Source organism: Myotis daubentonii, chromosome 5 (assembly GCF_963259705.1).
Source record: "Myotis daubentonii chromosome 5, mMyoDau2.1, whole genome shotgun sequence".
Classification (NCBI taxonomy): domain Eukaryota; kingdom Metazoa; phylum Chordata; class Mammalia; order Chiroptera; family Vespertilionidae; genus Myotis; species Myotis daubentonii.
In genome coordinates this window covers 368,826-391,068 of record NC_081844.1, presented here as the reverse complement: position 1 = coordinate 391,068, position 22,243 = coordinate 368,826, and the positions used below count along the sequence as shown (strand labels likewise).

Sequence of the window (22,243 nt, the reverse complement as noted above, 5' to 3'; positions counted from 1 at the left end):
TCTACCCTAAAGGGGGTGCAGGCAGCCTGAAAACAGCCATCAGCCCCTCACCCAAGCTGGCCAGGCACCCAAGCAGTGGCCCCACCCTGATCCGAGACACCCTTCAGGGCAAACCAGCCGGCCTCCACCCGTGCACCAGGCCTCTATCCTATATAGTAAAAGGGTAATATGCAAACTGACCCTAAAAGCAGAAAGACTGGGAATGACTGGTCACTATGACACACAATGACCACCAGGGGGCAGATGCTCAATGCAGGAGCTGCCCTCCGGTTGTTTGTGAGATCCCACATGGAGGAGCTCTGCTCAGCCACAAGCCAGGCTGATGGCTGCTAGTACAGCGGTGGTTGTGGGAGCCTCTCCTGCCTCCTCAGCAGTGCTAAGGATGTCTGACTGCAGCTTAGGTCTGCTCCCTGCTGTCAAGTACACATCCCCTGAGGGTTGCCAGGCTGCCAGAGGGATGTCTGATTGCCAGCTTATGCCCAATCCCCTGGGGAGCAGGTCTCAGCCAGCAGATGGTCATCCCCCGAGGGGTCCCAGACTGTAAGAGGGCACAGGCCAGGCTGAGGGACCCCCACACCACCTTGCACGAATCTTCCTGCACAGGGCCCCTAGTCTTATCTAATAAAAGAGAAACATGGTAATTAGCCATACGACCGCTACCCTTCCCATTGGCTAATCAGGGTGATATGCAAATTAACTGCCAGCTAAGATGGAGGTTAACTACCAACAAAGATGGCGGTTTATTTGCATACATAGCCACAATGCTGGGAGGCGAAAGGGAAAGGACTGAAGAATGGTGATGGCAACCCAGGCGGCAGGCAAGAGCTGGGGGGTGGGCAAAGGCCGCCTTTAGCCAGTGATCGCCATCAGAAAGCCGGTTGAGGTTGCCGGCTGTCCTGCGCCCAGCGATCGCCATGGTGATCGGAGGGCAGGAGGGCCTGCCCCCGCTATCAGAGGGCGGGAGGGCCAGGGTGCAGGCCAGAGGGCAACCCTGGGCTCCCTGGACAGGCGGCTGGCCTGCAGCCCGAGATGGCCATGGTGATCGGAGGGCAGGAGTGCCCGGGAGCAGGCCAAGCGGCAACCCTGACCCCCCTGAAGCCCCCTGCCCGCGCCCGTGTGCGGGACAGCCCGTGCCCCTGTGCGGCAACAGAAGCCAACAGCCCAAGCCCGGGTGCACCCTCTGAAACCACCTGCCCACAGCATGTACAGCCACAGAAGCCGCCTGCTCATGCCTGTGTACGGCCACAAAAGCCGCCTGTGACCTGATCCGGTCCCGGGTTGCAGGCCCGCGCCCGTGTGCGGCTGCAGAAGCCACCAGCCCATGCCTGTGTGTAGCCGCAGAAGCCGCCTGCCTGCCTGCAGCATCCCACTATGATCCACTGAGTTATGAGGCTAGAGAGCACGGAGAACTTCCACCCCTGAGTCAAAGTGTGGAGCGGAGGACACGGCCTCCCCTCCTAAAGTCGCCAAAGGACAGAACCTAATCTAAGCCACATCCTCTGAGACAGCCGGGCAGGCACCACTGACCCTCTCTGTAGGCCAGGCCCCCCTCCCCCTTCCCCTGTCCCTGCACAGCTCCCATAGCTCCCCACTAGCTGAGTCAGGCACAACAGGTTTGCAGCCACAGGGGCTATTTAGCAGCTAATGAAAAATGCGAGAACGAACAAATGAAGCAGCTACTGCAGTGGGGAAAAGACGTTCATCAAATTCGTTGTCTCTGAGAAACTGAGGCAGCCAGGGCAGGCCCCTGCAAAGGATGAGGCTTCTGCTTCTAAAGAAACGTCCTGTGGGTAGAGGTGAGGGGGTGCTGCCTTTCCCATCTCAGAGTTGTAGGAGGAGTCTGTGCTCCCCCTCCTGGTATTCTTAACACCCAGAGACCCCTCCCCAGTCCAGGCAGGAATGTTCCACCCTGACTGCCTCCAGAAAGCAGAGAACAAAGAGGCACTTCTTGACTTCAAGCCTCTAAACCAGTGGTTCTCAACCTTGGCTGCACATTAGAATCACCTGGGAATCTTTTCAAAATCCTGATTTCGGGGCCTCATCCTCTGGTAATTCTGTTTCTTTGTTATGGGGTAGAGCCACAGCATTAGTAACAAAGAAACAGAATTTCTGGAGGATGAGGCCCAGAAATCAGGATTTTGAAAAGATTCCCAGGTGATTCTAATGTGCAGCCAAGGTTGAGAACCACTGCTCTAAACAGACTTGACCACTGCAGGCAAAGACCTGCAGCTTAGAGGGGGCAGGTTCTGGGTGTCGAGGTCCAGAGCGTGGAAGACCTCCTGGGGGAGCAGTGGATCTGGAAGCCTGTGTGCTGGGTCAGAGACACGCCTGCCTCCTACCCTCCCCTGCCCTGCACATAGATGTGCCTGGACTGGGGTGAGGAGGAGAAGGAGGACTAGAGGGAAGGAACACTGAGTGTTTGTTGGCGGCCATGTAAAAATGACTGTGACCCTCCCCTCCCACTGAGTCACTCCCTAAGGCAGCAGAAGACGGAGAGTCTGAGAGCAGCCACACAGCTTTGTGGCCGTGACCAAGGCACCAAGATGGTGTGCATGCAACGGGACTGAGGAGGTGTCAGAGGACCTCACCCCAGAAAACCCAATAGCTCTTTGTGTGAGAGGGAGAGAGCAAATTGGACTCAAGAGGCCTCAAGGCCCAGATGAGGAGGATATACCAGGGATCAGCATGGACTTGAGCTCTGAGGTGAGGGTCAATGGCAGCTGGTTGGGGGCCAGCCCAGACGGAAGACTGAGGTCCAGATGTTCTTGACCCTGCTCGGTTCTTTGGCACCTCTGCCTGAGATATAAACTTTCTGACATGGAAGTACAACTCCAGAGAAGAGGGTGGGGAACCTAAGTTAAATAATATTTTGTTTTTGTTTTTTCACTTGGCAGAATGGGGGCTGAAGTTTAAGTTAGTTTTGGTTACTAAACAATAAAGAAAGCAACATTTCTTGCACACCCGACTGTGTAGTCTGAGTTTGCTGCTGCCTATAAACCGAGAAAAAGCTGTAAAATGAAGTACTAATCTCTAGGGTTTAGGTCAGACCGAGGAGTAGTGCCACTCAGCCAGAAGCTGGCTCATGGCTGGCCAGTGCAGTGATGGTGGCAGGAGCTTCTCCCACCTCCGTGGCAGCACTAAGAATGTCCAACTACCAGTTTAGGCCCAACCCTTGGGGGCCTAAGCCTTTAGTTGGACATCCCCCAAGGGCTCCCTGACTGCCAGAAGGATGTCTGACTGCAAGCTTAAGCCTGATCCCCCGGGGAGTGGGCCTAAGTCAACAGGTGGATATCCCACATGGGGTCCTGGACTACAAATGGGTGCAGGCCCGGTTGAGGGATGCACCCTTCCTCCCCCACCCCGAGTGCACAAATTTTGTGCACCGGGCCTCTAGTATATGTATAAAAGGCTAAGTTGACTCACACATATACAGCTCTAACTGGCACCAATCACACACGTGTTTCCATCTGTCATTGTAAATCATGAATTTGGCTCACACTTCTATTATAAAGGGCAAATAGCAATATTAAAATATTTCTTCTACTTCATTTCCTTTCCATATGCATGAATTTGTGCACCGGGCCATTAGTGAATAATAAGCAAGGAAATTTTTGTCTTTAGGGAAAAAGACCTCTCTAAAATTCTTAAACAACTTTTTAATGATTATAAAGGGAATCCTAGGTCAGAGGTCAGCAAGCTGTTTCTGTAATAGCCAGAGACTCAATGGTTTGTGGTTTCTGCAGAAACTCCAAGCCTCTCCTCATTATTAGATATCAGTCATTGATTCTATGTAAATAAGTAACTGTGGCTCTATTAGAATAGATATTTTCTGTGAACAATAAAGTTTGATTTTCATAAAATTGACCTGTTTTAGGCAATAAGGCTTCCCTTGAATCTCAGAGAATTAGGCACAGGGCTTAGGCTGCTGGGCCCTGGGACTCACGGGGACATTTCTGCTTCACTAGATGGAGCAACAATGCAGTGAGCTTCCTCTCCCCACTGCTAGGAACACGTGACTCATTAGCCAACACTGTACGTCAGGGCCAGTCAGACTCACTAGATCCTGCTTGGATTTGCTGTATTTCAGGCTGATCAGATCCACTCTGTGAGTTCAGTGACTGGAAAAGGCCCAGTACCCCTGCCTCTGGGGTTCAATGTCTCTCATCACATTTGGACTTTCCCATTGAGAGGTTGCAGTTCCCAAGGTCTGGTTTTCATAGAAGAGTCTTCATGCAGCTCTTCAAATATGCTGTTTCCAGTCGTTATATAGTTCCCCATGCATTGGTGAAAGGTATGCTATGTGGGCACTCCCAGAGTGGGCAATAGGACTCACATTACCAATCAAGTCCAACATTACCACTGCCATAAACTTTTGAACTGCTTATTCATAATTTAAAACGAGGGGGAGTGGGCATTTACATGTCAAATAGAGTAGCACACCACCTCAGAAGTCAAACTCCCCCCTCACTTTTAGGGTCCTGCTGGGATTTGAGTCTAATCAAGGTAGCAACTGTCGCAGAAGAGCTCACTGTCTTTGTTACTCTGTTGTGCTTGCTTCCTCTTGAAAATTTTCTGTTCCCTGGCAAATTCTGAATTATTCTACTTTCCTCATGTGTGGCTTATAACAATACCATGATCCATTCCAGTTTTTCTCACATCTGGCTTGAAACCTGTGACAAAATCGATCTCTTCATGCTGAATTAGATCTCTTGGATACAGATTAAGTAAACCATCCATGTCCACTGTTCTGGAGCACTCAGAAAACATTAAGAATGTCTGTGTCATCAACCCAGACATGGAAAGAGAACTCAGAAGCCCATTGGATTGCCACGATAGTCCCCATTCCTCCATTTAGTGTTACATGCCATAGCCCAATATTTACTAAGTGTCTTGAGCCGAATCTGGATTAGAACTTGTTTTTTAACACTGAATGAATGATTTTCTTTCCTTTTTATAGATACAATTCCTCATGAACTGTCTGATGCCTAAGGCCCTACAGCGTACCTGCTACTGCCCAGTCCTAACAGAAGCTCACGCTGATATTAGTGAGGAGAAGGTAAGTACAGAGAAATGTACTCATATTATTCCAGAAGGAAATAACATCACTCATCAACATCATACAAATCCATCAGGAGGATAGACCGTGACTGCTTCAATGTCAACAGGCCACAGGGAGCTTTCCATGAGTGAACAGGTGTAGGTAGAGACAAGGATTCCTTGTTTGATAGTAGGGTCCAAGGCATCACCTTATATAACTACTTTGATCAGCCCAGGTTGGATCAGGTATGGCCCACACATGACCCACACTAATTGATGTAGTCTTTCCATGCAGGGCCCTTAATGACTCTGTGAGTGACATCACACCCAGGTCATAATGGACAGCTCAGGTTGCATGGTAACTTGGTGGCCCATGTTTAAGATTTGTTCTTTGTAACCCAGGAAATCCTGTGGGACAAATCTCTATCAATCCCCAGGGTGATGACAGTCCCTAACCCGGAATGTTTGCCTCTCTGGCTAGGACGACTTTTGACTAATGGGGATGGAAGCCACCAGCGATGCCCTGATGGACTCAGCCAGAGGCTGGAGCCATTGCCACCCACAGGTCCGTGGGGAGCCAGGACACCTATGCAGCTTGGACCCTAGTTACCTCTTCCCCAGCTCTCAGCAACCCAGGGAACCTTGACAATCAGATTTGCCAGCTTTCTACCATGAACCTTTCCAATTTTTCTCACTCTGGCTTGGAATCATTGACACAAATATATACTCATGTCCTGAAGCTCTTTGTGCTGAATCTGAGTCTTGGCTATAAGTCATGTAAACAATCCATGTGTGCTGCTGTGGACAACTCAGAAATTTGTCAGATGGTCTATATCATCAACACAGACATTCACAATGGAAGCCAGGAGAGCCATTGGATTGGCACAGCGGTCCTCACTCCTCCATCTAGGGATGTTGTCACCCAGTATTTATAAACTGCCTTGTTTGGCGGACTCTGGAGTTAGAAATTGGCTTTTTAACTCTTAGTTTTCTTGTTTTCATACACACCAGTCCTCATTAACTGTCTAGTGGCTAACATCCTGCGGCACACCTGCTGCTGACAAGTCCGAACACAGGCTCAATCTCATCCTGAGTGAACCAAAGGTAAGTAAACAAGGATATGCTCATAGGTGGGGAATCCTGAGCACCTGCACTGTGACTCACACACCGGCCTTCCCAAGGTCCCAACCACAATCCCCATCTGCCAGGGACACTGGGAGGACATCACGTCTGCTGTAGTGCATGGAGGGGGACATGCAGCCGCCTGCACCTATGACAGTGCCTGTCTTTTTCTGGGTTGAATGCAAAAGAAGCAAACTTTCAGGCCACTCCATGGAGTCATATACTCAACTGAGGAGTAATCTGCCTCTAAAATCCAGAGGCCCCCTGGGCGCTGGTTCTCCATCTTGGTAGCAGGTGGGGCCAGATGCCAGCAATCATTGCTTACCTCAGATAACTGCCTCCCCCTCAGAAGAGCACTGGACACAAACATATTTCACTGAGTAAGAATTCTGAATTTCAGTCAGAATTTCTTCCTCAGCTACTGACTCTACAGTCTCAACTCTAGAGTAGTATTGTCCCACTCACTTGGTCCATTCTGCATAACATCATCATTGTAACCGACCAGCCAGAAGTATTTCCTGTGGAAGAAAAAGGCAGTGAGGACCTTCAGCCTGTAGAGATGACTCATCCCAGAGGGAAGATAATGAAGGTGTATGGGGGCCTTGCCACCTGAGAGAAGGCAAATTGAATTGAACGATGAAAACATGAGGAGGAGGCATTTGCCTGCACTGTAGGTGCATAGGGTACAAGGTGATGGGGACTTTGAAGTTGTTCAAGCAAAGTAACCACATGGTACAGCAGCAGCATAGGGTCTCCTGTAGTTAAAGAATTGGTGAGTACACTGCCACTTTCCAAGTTGTGTCTTCTCCCTCTCTCTTTCTTCTTCTCTGTCACCTACTCCCCCTCCTCTTCCTTCTCATCCTTTTCTTACTCCTTCTATTTCTTCTAAACCTTCTTTCCTCCTCCTCTACTTTCTCTATCTTTTCCTCCTCTCTCACTGGCTCCTGTCCAACCTCCTCCTCCTTCTCTTCCTCCTTCTTTCTCTCAAGACAAATCAAAAGCGTAATGAGGATGTGCCCAAATCCGCACTCCTGAATCTTTCAAATCCTTCATGGTGGCACAAATCTCTCATATTCATCAGACAGATGGTACAGCTTCTAACTTAATACTTGCACAATTACAGGCAGTTCTTATGGATTGGTTTAGACTTTCTGTCCACAGTTGCCTTGAGTCATTGGTGATGAGTGTGTGGGATAATTCTGCTGGTATAGGAATTTCAGTTATGCATTTTACAACCAGGAGCAACCACAGAATGGGTGAGATAAAATTTGGACCTATTTCAAAATAGACCTAAGCTAAAATTCACTGGTCACCTGACCCTCAAAAGATCCTAGTCTTAGTGAGGGCTAAGGTATTATTTTGGATTCTGACACCAATTTCTGTTCATAACCATTTGCCTGTGGTCGCTGAATTATCTAGTTCATTGTTTCCCCCAAAGAGATAGTTACTCGGATAAAACTTTTTGAAAAGGGGCTATCAGCCATTGGGCCAACCAAAGCATTCCTTCTTCTCCATTAGAGCAGGAACCAGTGGGCATTTCCATGTTACAATTTTTGGTCCATCTTTGGATGCCTTTTTCAGCCCACCATCTCAATAAACTTGATACAACTTTGATAATGACCCAAGCTGCAGATATAAATGCACTATCTCTGTCTTGTAGCCCCAAATTATTAAATTCCCTTTCATCACAATGTATATTTATGTGAGCCTTGTCCCTCACCATTAATTATTTCTGTACATAATCCATGTTTTCCTGCTTCTGTAAATCACAGAATTCACATGGCTCTTGCAAAGGGTAGCACACTTCCTCAAGGGTCGCACTCTGCTCCTCACCTTTAGTGTCCTGCTGCGATTTGTGTCTAGTAGAGGTGGCAGCTGCTGCAGGAGAGCTCACTGCCATTGTCATCCTTGTGTGTTTCTTCTTGCACATTTTCCCAGTCAATGAACAATTCTGAATTGTTCCAATTAGGTTATAGCCAATTATAACTCTACCATGAACCTTCCCAGTTTTCTAACATCTTTGGCTTGGAACTATTGAGAAAATGAATCTTCTCAGGTCCTGAATATTTTCAAGCTGAATCTGGAGAAATAGCCAAGTACATTAAGCTGGTCTTTCCCTACATAATTAAATTTGAGGTTACATTCTTTGCTTCAGTCAAAAACTAGTGTTATGATTATTTCCTGTGAGAATAATTTTCTAAGTAAGTATGTCCAACTCTTAATCAAAAATACAAACTGAAAACAGTTTCTTGTTAACATCTCTGAGCAAGTTGGATTTTAACAGAAATCTAATTCTTGACTATAAAGCCTTCTTAACATATAATACTAGAGGCCTGGTGCATGAGATTTATGCATTGTGGGGGGGGGGTGGTAAGGGGGACCCCTCAGCCCAGCATGCACCCTTTCACAATCCAGGACCCCTCAGGGGATGTCTGCCTGCCAGCTTAGGCCCAATCCCTCTTGCAGTCTGGGCCTCTCACAGTCTGGGATCCCTCGCTCCTTACCACCCGCCTGCAGTGGAGGCAGAAAAGGCTCCCTTAACTGCCACTGCACTCACCAGCTGTGAGCCCAGTTTCTGTCTGAGAAGCGCTGACCACCAGGGGGTAGCTTCTGCATTGAGCATCTGCCACTGGTGGTCATTGTGCGTCATAGCAATCAGTCATCCCACCATTCGGTTGATTTGCATATTAGACTTTTATTATATAGGATACTTACTACTTAAGATTTCCTATCTGGTTAAAATTCTGTAGATCAATAGGCTAAGTAAAATAGCGTAAGTAAATATTTATCCCTTCTATTTCCTATATGGAGATCTATTTTTCTTTAGTTAATTATTATTGACTAGAGGTCAGGTGCACGAATTCGTGCACCAGTGGGTTCCCTTGGCCTGACCTGAGGGATGAGGCTGAAACTGGCTCTTTGACATCCCCTGAGGGGTCCTGGATTGGATTGAGAGAGGGCGCAGGCCAGGCTGAGGGACCCCCACTGGTGCATGATCAGGGTTGAGCAGAGATGCAGGAGGTTGACCAGCCAGGGAGGGAGCATAAAAGCACTCTAGGGCATGTCTGGTCTGTCTCATTCAGTCCCATTCTGCCAAACCTCAGCAGCAAGCTAACCTATCAGTCAGAGCATCTGCCCCCTAGTGGTCAGTGCACATTATGGTGAGCAGTTGAGCAGCATTAGCATATCATTAGCATATTATACTTTGATTGGTTGAACGGACAACCAGATACTTAGCTTATTGGGCTTTTATTATATAGGATTGGCCTTATACATTTATATTTTTAAATTCTTTATTATTTAAAGTATTACATATAGGGTCTGTCTGAGGAACAGCAGCTGTGTGTGAAGCCTCCCCCCATCAGACAGAAGAGCCACCACAGCTGTGAACAGCACCCGCCAGAGGACCTGCTGCCAACTGAGGAGCAGCTGTTACCACAACCGCCCGAGGAGCAACTGCAGCCCGAGGAGCCTCTGCCACCCAAGGAGCAGTCACTGAATCACTCAACATCTAGATATGTCAGTCAGATCAAACATGGGTAGACAAAGAAACCCCCAAAGGAAAGAAAAGGAGGACTCACCAGAAAAGCAGCTAGGTGAAACAGGCATGCAACATGACAGAAAAAGAATTCAGATTAAGGGTCCTAGAGTGCATAAACTGGATGGAGGAAAAATCAACAACATATGCAAGAATCAAGAAGAAACGGATGAAAAAATCAACAACTTATGTAAGAATAAAAAAGAAATGGATGAAAAAATCAATAACTTAGGTAAGAACCAAGAAGAAATGAAGAGTGATATAGCTGCAATAAAAAACACCATTGAAAGTTTCAACAGTAGACTAGGAGAAGCAGAGGACTGAATTAGTGAATTAGAAGACAGGAAAGCAAAAGACACCCAAACTGAACTGCAATTGGAGAAAAAAATTAAAAGACAGGAGGAGAGCCCAAGGGAGCTATGGGACAACACAAAACGAAACAACATACGAATAATAGGGGTGCCAGAACAACAGAAAGAGGAACAGGGCTAGAAAACCTATTTGAAGAAATAATATCAGAAAACTTCCCTGAGGTGGGGTAGAAAAAGTCACACAAGCCCAGAGAGTCCCAAACAAGGTGAACCCGAAAAGACCCATACCAAGACACATCATAATTACCATGGCAAGTGTTCAGGACAAAGAGAGCATCTTAAAGGCTGCAAGAGAGAGACAGAAAGTTACATACAAGGGATCTCCTATTAGATTATCAAATGATTTCTCAACAGAAACACATCAGGCAAGAAAAGAATGAACAGAAATTTACAAAGTGATGCAAAGCAAAGGACTGAATCCAAGAATACTCTATCCTGCAAGGCTATCATTCAAAATTGAAGGGGAAATAAGAAGCTTCACAGACAAAAAAGGGCTAAGGGAGTTTATATGTGAAAAACTACAGGACACTGAAAAAAGAGATAGAGGAAGACATAAACAGATGGAAGAACATACCGTGCTCATGGATTGGTAGAATCAACATCATCAAAATGTCCATACTACCCAAAGCAATCTATATGTTCAATGCATTCCCTATTAAATTAGTAATGGCATATTTCACAGATCTAGAACGAAAGTTCCAAAAATACATCTGGAAAAAACAAGACCTCGAATAGCTACAGCAATCCTGATAAAGAAAAACAAAGTAGGTGGGATCTCAATATGAGATATCAAGCTGTATTGCAAAGCCACCGCTCTTAAAACAGCTTGGTACTGGTAAAAGAACAGACATATAAACCAATGGAATATAATAGAGATCCCAGAAATTGACCCAAACCACTTTGCCCAATTAATACTCAACAAAGGAGGCAAGAGCATACAAGGAGTCAAGACAGTCTCTTCAATAAATGGTGTTGGGAAAATTGGACAGATAGATGCAAAAAGATGAGACTAGACCACCAACTCACACCATACACAAAAATAAACTCAAAATGGATAAAAGACTTAAACGTAAGAGGGGAAACCATAAAAATACTAGAGGAATCCACAGGCAGTGAAATCGCAAACATATGCCAAAGGAATTTCTTCTCTGATACTGCTCTAGGGCAATGGAAACTAAAGAGAAAATAAACAAATAGGACTATATCAAAATAAAAAGCTTTTGCACAGCAAAGGAAACCATCAACAAAACAACAAGAAGGCCCACTAGATGGGAGAACATATTTGCCAATGATATCACCAATAAGGGTTTAATCTCCAATATTAACAGGGAACTCATGCAACTTAACAATAAGAAGATAAACAATCCAATCAAAAAATGGGTAACGGACCTAGATAGACACTTTTCAAAGAGGACATACAGAAAGCTGAAAGACATATGAAAACATGCTCAAAGTCACTAATTATATGAGAGATGCAAATCAAAATGACAATGCAGTATCATCTCACACCTGTCAGAATGGCTATCATCAAAAAATCAACAAACAACAAGTGTCGGAGAGGATGTGAAGAAAATGGAACCCTTCTGCACTGCAGGTGGGAATGCAGACTGGTGCAGCCACTGTGGAGAACAGTATGGGGTTTCCTCAAAAAACTATAAATGGAACTCCCATTTGACCCAGTGATCCCACTTCTGGGAATATATCCCAAGAAACCAGAAACACCAATCAGAAAGGATATATGCACCCCTATGTTCATAGCAGCACAATTCACCATAGCTAAGATTTGGAAACAGCCTAAGTGCCCATCAGCAGATAAATGGATTAAAAAACTATGGTACATCTACACAGTGGAATACTGTGCTGCTGTAAAAAAGAAGGAACTCTTGCCATTTGCAACAGCATGGATGGAACTGGAGAGCATTATGCTAAGTGAAATAAGCCATTCAGAGAAAGATAAATACCACATGATCTCACTCATTTGTGGAATACAGAGAACAACATAAACTGATGAACAAGGACAGATCCAAAGGCAGAGAAACAGCGATCTGCCTATCAATCTCTAGAGGGAAAGTAGGGGAGGGTCGGGTTAATCAGAAGAGATCAACCAAGGACTTGTATGCGTGCATATAAGCCAAACCAATGGACATGGACAACAGGGGGATGAAAGCATGAGTGTGGTGGGGGGAGGTTGGGGGTTAATTGCGGGGGATGAGGACACACATGTAATACCTTAACCGATAAAGAAATTAAAGATAAAAAATTTTTTTCTTCCCAAAAGTCTAGTTAAAGAAGTAGCTGATATTTTTTAAACTAAGAATATGCACTTTTCTGACTTTCATAATTAATCAACTCCATCTGCTCATTCCCCAATCATAAGAAAAATTGTGAGAGGAAATGATAGAATGTTACAGCATGTAATGCAGTGATTAATAAAAATGTTTAAAATATTTTTAAGAAAATCAAAGTAACAATAAATATTGCAATGTATCAACATCAGTTTGTTCAATATGAATTATCTCTAATCAAGATGCAAAGTTAGAACAATTGATATTTAAATGACTTAACTCATATTTTTGTTTTTGCTTACATCAATGACCTCCATCTTTCATAAAGCATTTTAATTAAAAACATCCTATCTAATAAAAGAGAAATATGGTAATTAATGTATGACCGCTACCCTTCCCATTGGCTAATCAGGGAGATATGCAAATTAACTGCCAGCCAAGATGGCAGCCGGCAGCCAGGCAGCTGATGCGAACAGGGAGGCTTGCTTACTTCAGTGATGGAGGACTCCAACGTTCCCCGCCTGACTTGCCGGCCTCTCAGCTGCAACTCTAAGCAACTATGTTGCAAATATAGAAGCTAAAAACCCCCCAGAAACCTGCTTTACTCAGCCGGGCTTCAGCCAGCCAGACCGCAACATTGTATCAAATACAGACAGTAAACAAAGGCCAGAAACCTGTTTTCAGCAGCCCAGGCCTCAGAGCTAAAGCTGGCCCAGAATAAAAAAAAAAAGAAAAGGAAAAAAGGAGTGGTTGGGAGCTTCAGTCACCCGTCAGCCTGAAAATGGCCCTCAGCCCCTCAGCCAGACTGGCTAGGCACCCCAGTGGGGACCCCCACCCTGATCCAGGACACCCTTCAGGGCAAACCAGCCAGCCCCCACCCGTGCACCAGGCCTCTATTCTATATAGTAAAAGGGTAATATGCCTCCCGGCACCGGGATCAGCAGAGCGGTGAGGCCTCCCGGCACCGGGATCAGCGTGACAGGGGGCAGCGCCCAAACCCCCTGATCGCCCTGCTGCTCTGTGTGTGACAGGGTGCCACGCCCTAACCCCCTGATTGCCCTGTTCTGTGGGTGATAGAGGGCGGCGCCCCAACCCCCCCCCACACACACACAGGCCCTGCTCTGTGTGTGACGGGGTAGAGCCATAACCTCCCCATCGGCCCTGCCCTGAGTGTGACAGTGGTAGCGCCCCAACCCCCTGATCCGCCCTGCTCTGTGTGTGATGGGGGGCAGTGCCCCAACCCCCCTGATGGGCCCTACTCTGTGAGTGACAATGGGGAGCTCCTCAACCCCCTGATCAGCCCTGCTCTGTGTGTGACAGGGTACGGAGCCCCAACCCCCCTGATGGGCCCTGCTCTGTGCATGACAGGGGGCAGCGTCCAAACCCCCTGATCTGCCCTGCTCTGTGTGTGACAGGGGGCGGTGCCTCAACTCCCCTATTGGCCCTACTCTGTGCATGACAGGGGGGAGCTCTTCAACCTCCTGATCGGCCCTGCTCTGTGCGTGACAGGGGGAGCTCCCCAACCCCCTGATCAACCCTGCTCTGTGTGTGACAGGGTACGGAGCCCCACCCCCCCGATGGGCCCTGCTCTGTGCATGACAGGGGGTGGTGCCGCAACTTCCCTATCAACCCTGCCTTGAGTGTGTCGGGGCGGTGCCCCAACCCCCCAATCGGCCCTACCCTGAGCGTGACTAGGGGTGGCATCGCAACCTCCAGATCCGCCCTGCTCTGTGCATGACAGGGGGCAGCGCCCCAACTCCCCAATCAGCCCTGCTCTGAGCCCTACCAGGGTCTGCACCTAGGGATTGGGCCTTCCCTCTGCCACCCGGGAGCAGGCCTAAGCCAGCAGGTCGTTATCTCCCGAGGGGTCCCAGATTGCAAGAGGGCACAGGCCGGGCTGAGGGACCCCCTCTCCCTCCCCCGAGTGCACAAATTTTTGTGCACCGGGCCTCTAGTAACCATTATAATTCTCTATAAGGTGTTCCTGATCAAAATGGCAACAAAATGTTAAAGCAGGACCTGATAGGCCTCCTCCCAACTTTCTGTTATTATTCATAAACTAGAGGCCTGATGCACAAAATTCATGCATGAGGCAGGGAGGATCCTTCAGCACGGCCTGCACCCTCTCGCAATCTGGGACTACTGGCTCCTAACCGCTCGCCTGCCTGCCTGATCACCCCTAACCACCTCTGCCTCAGCCCCCGCCACTGCAGCTTCACCTGGAACAGTGGTTCTCAACCTGTGGGTCGCGACCCCTTTAGCAGTCGAACGACCCTTTCACAGGGTCGCCTAAGACCATCCTGCATATCAGATATTTACAGTACAATTCACAACAGTAGCAACATTACAGTTATGAAGTAGCAACAAAAATAATTTTATGGTTGGGTCACAACATGAGAAACTGTATTTAAAGGGCCAGAAGGTTGAGAACCACTGGTCTGGAAGGATGTCCAGAATGACATATGGAAGGTCATTCAGCTGTCTTGTCTAATTAGCTTATTATACTTTTATTATTATAGATTATTATAGATATACACAAAATTGTATTGTGCATATACTATTACACAATATCGTGTGTACTCCTACCCTCTAAATAAAAAAGAAACAAGCAACAATCTACAATCTCGTACTGTAAATTTATACGATTTCATGAGTAATTAACAAAAAACATTTTTTAGGCCCTCTGATAGGCCCTGGAAAGAAATTGGTAAATAAGGTCGAATACACCCTTTTCCTCACTGATAATCTCCCAAGGAATAGAAAACCTGTGTTGGTAAATGCAAGTATAACTAGAGAAACTAGATGTTATGGGAGAACAAAGAACACTAACCAAATTTACAAGGGAAAGCATTCTTAAGGAAAGGGTTTTCAAGCTGAGATTTTTATAAATGAAACATGCTAACTTTCCATCATTTGAATTATAAAATTTATAATAGGGCCATAAAAAATTGAGTGTAGAATAATGAAATAAAGTGAATAAGCTTTATATAGGTTAAAAAAATTAAATACATTGCTATTGATTTCAGAAAGGAAAGGAGATGGAGAGAGAAAAACATCAATGATGAGAGAAAATCATTGATTGGCTGCCTCCTACAAATCCCACACTGGGGATCGAGCCTGTAACTCAGGCATATGCCTTGAACAGAATCAAATTGTGACCTTATGGTTCATAGGTCAATGCTCAACCACTGAGCCACACCAGCTGGGCTACCTAGGTAAAATTTGATAAGCAGTGAGCAAAGAACAGTGTGGATAGTGATGCGTGATCGAGGACAGTGGTTTTGTTGCCTGTAACTTTGGGATGCAGAAATATGCCAAACATAAAATTAAGTTGTCATTTCCCAGGGAAGATTTATCCAGCCTTGCTCAGATTTACAGCTCTGACTTTCCTTCATCATCGGGGAATTGTTTTCCCATTCATTTCTAGAGTACAACTCTTAGGACCCACTACTAGACAGAATTAGGAAAGAAAGCTTATGTCCTGTGATTCTTGCATGGTGGATACAGAAAAGACCAGGAGGTTAACATACTAAAAGTTCTCTCTTCTGTAAGTACTACATTTGAAAAAACTATGTTTTTCAAAAACAATAATAACAATAATAATAATAATTTGAGGCAATCTCCTTGATCCCTCCCCAGAGAGGTCAAAAGATACAGTTTCAGTGAAATCAAGGGCACATAAAAATATATAAGGTCAAGATGACAACAGAGATTCAGAAAGGTGTGAAGCACAATGTGAAAACACTGTCAAAATATTATAAATAAAAATAGTTATAAAGTGTAAAATTAGCAAAGCAGTGGGAAACATCAAAAAAGTTTTTAAGTGAAAAGACATTAAAAACTAATAAAAATGTATTATAAGAGAAGAATCTAAAACAACTAATATATTGTTAATTAATAATTTAAGCTGTTTTTTTCTTAAGAATATTTTTCAGTCTGCAAATACAAATAGGTCACCAAGCGTCAAGCAGCTTTTTGAATTTTAAGTTTAAGCAAACATCCAGGCAGAAAAACAGGTAATCTGTAATGAAAAAAAAAATCAGATATAGCTCATAATACTTACACAATAACTGCTAATATTATGAGTAACTTATTATGTGTTAGGTACTCTGTTAAGTACATTGGGCATATAAACACAAGTATTAACTAATCTAACCCACTGCACAATCTGTAAACTTAATATCCTCATTAATTCCATGTAATAATTTAAAATAAAGAGGAGTTGAGTGCCTTAATCATATTGAACAAATATTAAGCCAATATCTGTTTCAAACCCATTCTGTCTCAAGAGCTCATGCAACTAATAACAATGCTTTACTCAAAAGAAGTGCCATCCAGAATCATGGAAGCATGCAACAGACTGCGGATCCTCAGAGGGAAGCGGGGTGGGAAGAGATCAACCAAAGAACTTATATGCATATTGCATAACCCATGGACACAGACAAGAGTGGAGTAAAGGCCTGAGAAGGGGATGGGAGTGGGGAGGAGGGGATCAATGGGGAAAAGAAGAGGATAGCTGTAATACTTTAAACAATAAAGATAATTTTTAAAAAAAGGAAGTGCCAGTATTAAAATGAGTTTGAAAAATGTCCTGTGCAGGGTATAAACAAGGGAGAGATTATTAGGACTCAAAAAATCTCTAACTATACCAGCATACAGGCAATGGAAATGATACCATTGTGATAAGCTAGTTATTAATAACAGGAAAGGAGCAAAGGGATGGCCAAACATTATAGTCATGTCATTTGGGCAGCTTCACCAGGAAGCTGCAACTATGCACTCCCCAGGGAATCACCAACCTACGCCCTGCAAAACATTGGAGGAAGGGAGCTAACAAAGCGAAAATAGGTACATCATGCCCAGAAAATTTGGGGTGACATAGGGAAGGTCAAGCCTGGGGAACCATTGATATACCAGATGGGTGTGGCCATTGCAAGCATATGACAATTTGGAAATACATAATCTCCTAAACAAAGGAGCTTTCTCTCTTGTGCTCTGGTTGTTCCCCTCTCTTGTGACTCTTTGCTCCTGCTTCCTTGCATTCGCCCATATGGCCCATGGCCATGTGGACCCCACAGGCAATGGACTGGTGGACTATAAACGGAAACACAAGCTAAGCTAGCCTGATGCTGGACTGGACTGGGCTCCAACATAGAAAGGAAGCACTGGATATTTGTCGTAAGTGTTTCCCTCCACGTCCTGCGTGGTTCAGGGTTCGGGTCTGGAAGAGGAGCCGCACACAAATGAAAAAGAAAAGACCCGAGATAATTTGGGAATATTGGGGGACCAGGCGCAAGTCCAACTCAAGAGGAAGGACTTCCACTGTGCTCAGGCCTCACCAAGCTTTTTATAGTGAGCGGTAAACAAGGTGGTGGTTACCATAGGTACACAGTTCTTGTGAGTTTCACTTGTTTACACCATGTTTATACTTCCTGCACTTCCTCAGCCCCTTAGCTTCCCAGATAAGATCTAGGGAGTGTTATAAGGTCAAGCCTAATTAAGCTAAGAGGATTGTGCCCTCTAAGCTAGGACTTGTTTGTGACTTTGCCAGCAGGTCAGTCTGAGGCTTAACCCTATATCAGTTTCCCACAGATATTGACTCTGATTTTAGCTCTACTGAAGCCCCAGCTACACTTCTATGACTGAGAAAAGGAAAATTGGACATTGGGAACTCAGGGATTTAATTCCACATAAATAAAAATCACTCATTCACCAGCATGAGTCTCAGAAAATTCCTCTTCTCCGGATATTACAAGAATTCCACTCTTCCTGCCCCCTGAAAATGGGGGAGATGAGGTCAGATAACAGAAAGACATTTAAGTTATAAAAGGATTTAGAAATCATTATTTCTCTTTCCTAAGAGGAGAAGAATTTAAGATTCATTCATAAATAGAGATAAATTAAAATACCAATATTGTAAAAGTAATGGTATAATAATATTGGAAAGTAAACTAAACATATAAATATTGCAATAAATACAGTTAAAATAAATGCAAGAATCAAAACAAGTTATTGAAAAATATAATTTTGAGATGAATCAATTATTTATAAGCTGCATTTCTAACTTTCAAAATAGATTAACAAGCATTGTAAAGTAAAAAGAAATATTAAAACTTGTAAAAATGCACTTCATTTTTCACTATGAAGGAATGGTTGAATTACTTCCTTTTTGTGTTTGTAATTATTTTTACAGAAATATGCATTCACCTATGCATACGATGAAATTAAAGTAACTGCTCTTGTAATTAAGAACAAGATTTCAATCTTTCAAGTTTTGTGGATGAAAAAAATTTGTATTTCTAAATTGCAAATAAGCAGAAAGTAGGAAAGCATAAAGCAATATAACCAAAATAAATCCAGACTTTAAGGCTAGCTCAATGATACCACAAAGCTGTGTTGGTTTGCAAGAAACAGACATAAATCAAGATACACAAAATGCCTAAACATTTCTAAAATAAGCAGGAGAACATAGGACAAAAAATCAGGAGCACTGATATTCTTATTAGCAGGAGGAGAATTCCAAGTAAAAAGCATGATATTTGCTATCTTATACATAAAGCAATTATCAATTCAATATCAAAGATAGCAATATTACCCTAGCCAGTTTTGCTCAGTGGATAGAGCATCGGCCTTCAGACTGTAGGGTCCCAGGTTCATTTCCAGTTGCGGGCACATACCTTGGTTGCAGGCTTGATCCCCAGCTCTTGTCAGAGCACATACAGAAGGTAACCAATTGATGTGTCTCTTTCACATTGATGTTTCTCTCCGCCTCCCCCTCCCCACACACACACACTCTCTCTCTCTAAAATTCAATGTAAAAATATCCTTGGGTCAGGATTAACAACAACATGATAGCAATATCAAAGATTTCATGGATTCAGAGAGAAGACCTTAATCTTAATAAGGTCTTCTTAATGAAGTAGCTCTGAAATTCTCAAAGTAACAGAAAGGGAAAGATGGTTGTTGGTGATGTTTATACAAAAGGAAGTGCCATGGAGTCATGGAAGCATCCAACAGATTGTGCTTTATGAACTCAGAAGAATGAAATCAAGTAAATAATTGTTGTAGTTCAACATAGTTCATTATAATTAATCTTACATGTATATGATATAGTATATGCAAATCTTCCAAATAGCTATATGAATTTTGGAACAAAAATTAGCATGATTATTGTTTCTCTGATGTAACTGATTACTTTATTCAGTAAAATAATGTGGAAAAAGCAATGGTTGATTTTTTAAAATGCCATTGATATGAAGGTGGGAGACACCAAAGAAAATTAATTGTATAGAGATGATACAGAACATTTTTATGACTCTGCTATCATATGTGTGCAAATATAAGAGGCCTTATTTTGATGAAATACACAGGTCTTTTAATCCCAAGGTTAGCACACAACCTTAAATATACTTAGCTTCAGAAACTCTGATTTCACAACGGGTGTGTCTTGCTTACCAGTTTTCTCCTTGAACTCCTGGATCTTGATTCTTGCTTTTAAAGAGTATCTACCTGAGTTATCTACTCATGAAAATACTTTCATGATTGTTTTTAAATACACTTGATAACAATAAGACACTTATTTGATTTGGACAAGGGTTGCCAATGGCATTTTCACTTCTTTCTAAGGCAATCTGGGGATATTTTTTGATTGTCACTGTGATTAGAGGATATTATTGTCTATTTGAGGGGGAAAATAATGGATTTATGCTCTACAACTTTCAAGAAAACTACCAGTTATCCATGTAGATGGAAAATGTATTAATAATTATTAAGCCTAGAACATTACTCTGCTTTAATTAGAAGAACAAATTATTTTTACATGATTTTACTATACAGTAAAATTATTAGGAATACAATATATGCGAATTGAGAGAAAAGTCTACCTTTTTTCATTTTGAATTTTGCAAAATTAGGTAACAATTTCAAATAATTAAGTCATTAATGTCAATGTAGAAGATAGTTTTTAAGATGCAAATTTAATGCTACTGTGTAACTTTTGTATCTGAAGCGATTTCTTCATAAACGTACTTGCTTCTGATGACTTTATAGTCATCAGATATTTATATTACCTTGTTATAAGTTAATTTTGCAAATCTTTATTATTTTATAGCAGTATGGGCTTTTATTTGTTTGTTTAGTTTTGTACTTAATTCCATTTTCCTGCAATATCTATTCTCACAGTTTCATATCAATGGAGACTTATCTATATCTATATCTATATCATCTATATCTATATCTATATATAAAAGCCTAAGTGACCTTACAATGAAACGACTGGAACGAGCGGTTGCTATGATGCACACGAGCACCAGGGAGCAGACGCTCAACGCAGGAGTGGCCCCCAGCCTACAGACCCCAATCACCTATGAGACCTACCGGTCAACCTCCCAGTCCCTCCCCCTGGCTGGAAGGCTCTGGTCGCCTGATCGGAGCCAGGCCCCTGGGCTGGGACTGGGAACTGGGGGGGGGTGGCAGTGGACGTGGCCCCTTTCCCAGGGGGCCTGATGGCTGGCTTCCTCCTCAGAGCTGGTGGCCAACCTCTTGGGTCCCTACCCCTGGCTGTCAGGGCCCAAGCTGGGATGGGGAACTGGGGGATGGGTGGCGGTTGCCACAGGCAGCAGGGGAAGGAGAAGGCGGGGAGGTGGGGAGGCGGGGGATCTGATTGGTCCTGATTGCCGGCCAGGCCTAGGGGGCCCACCCATGCCCACATTTCATGCACCAGGCCTCTAGTTAACTATAATAGAAAATGATCTATCAAGACAGATTAAATTACTCAGAATACCTTGCATTTATGTGTCTCTGTAGATTTTTATCAATGGGATATAAGAGGAATGCATAAGCAACATCAAATTTTTCCCTTAAAAGTTTGGGGTGTGTGTTGTTTTATCCAGGACTTAGGGACTAATGATTGTGAGTTTATTCCACTCATGTGGGGGAGGGCAACAAAATATGTGATGATAGGAAAGCAGAACGGAACACCCATGTCCCTGAATGACCTTGGAGATCAGAACTGCCCACCTGCCCTCAAACACCTGCAGCTCACAACTGTTACCTAAAAGAGAAATAGATCCCCCTCTATGAAAACACACTTTGTTTGGTGTTCTTTTTATTATAAAAGCTTATCTTAGCTTATAACCTACATATATAAACAGTATTAAGTATTTCTCAGTAAAAGTGGGGCTGATAGTGTTGAGAACTGTTGGAAATTATAACTATCCATACTGAAATGAGAAGCATGAACATTTTATTATGCATAGTTACATAAAATGAGACACACCAACAATTTACAAAAGCAATACAATAAAATCATTATTAATTAATTTGGCCACAGAAAAAAATGATAATTTGTACTTTTTTTCCAGTCTAGATTTTGCCTTTCCAGGTTGCAGGTGTCTTTACTCTAATTAAACTGCTCTTTTTGTTGATGTCCCGAGGAATGATTGCTTGTTTACTCAGGCCCCTATTTCTAATTGGCAATAGTTCTTAGGCTCTACTCATAGACTTATTCCAGTTGCATCACTAGACATACAGTTTTTATTATTTGATAAAGTTACAATGCTTCAACATGCTCTTGAAAAAATAACTATCTTCATTCTGACTTGTTCAGGAGGGTGGTTACATCTGGTTTGAACATTTCCTTTCCATTACATCCCTTACATCCAAAGTAGAGATTGTCAACCCATGTGCCACAAGAATTGTTAAAATTTACAATACCTGACTATTTGTTTTTTTCATTAAATCTTCATTGTTCAGATTATTACAGTTGTTCCTCTCCCCCCCCCCCATAGCTCCCCTCCACCGGTTCCCAACCCACCCTCTGCCCAATGTCCTCATCCATAGCTGTACGATTTTTGTCCAGTCTCTTCCCGCACCCCTCACACCCCTTCCCC

At 43.8% G+C, this 22,243-nt stretch overlaps 1 protein-coding gene across 1 annotated transcript in view; it reads right to left on the bottom strand.

The window, feature by feature from the left end:
• Window positions 1-569: 569 nt before the first annotated feature.
• The window catches only part of LOC132234065 (transcription elongation factor SPT4-A-like), a 78,609-nt gene continuing 56,935 nt past the window's right edge, over window positions 570-22,243 (bottom strand). The window contains exon 2 of the mRNA XM_059695119.1: window positions 570-580. The gene's annotated coding sequence lies outside the window, so the exon portion shown is untranslated. The remainder of the gene's footprint in view (window positions 581-22,243) is intronic.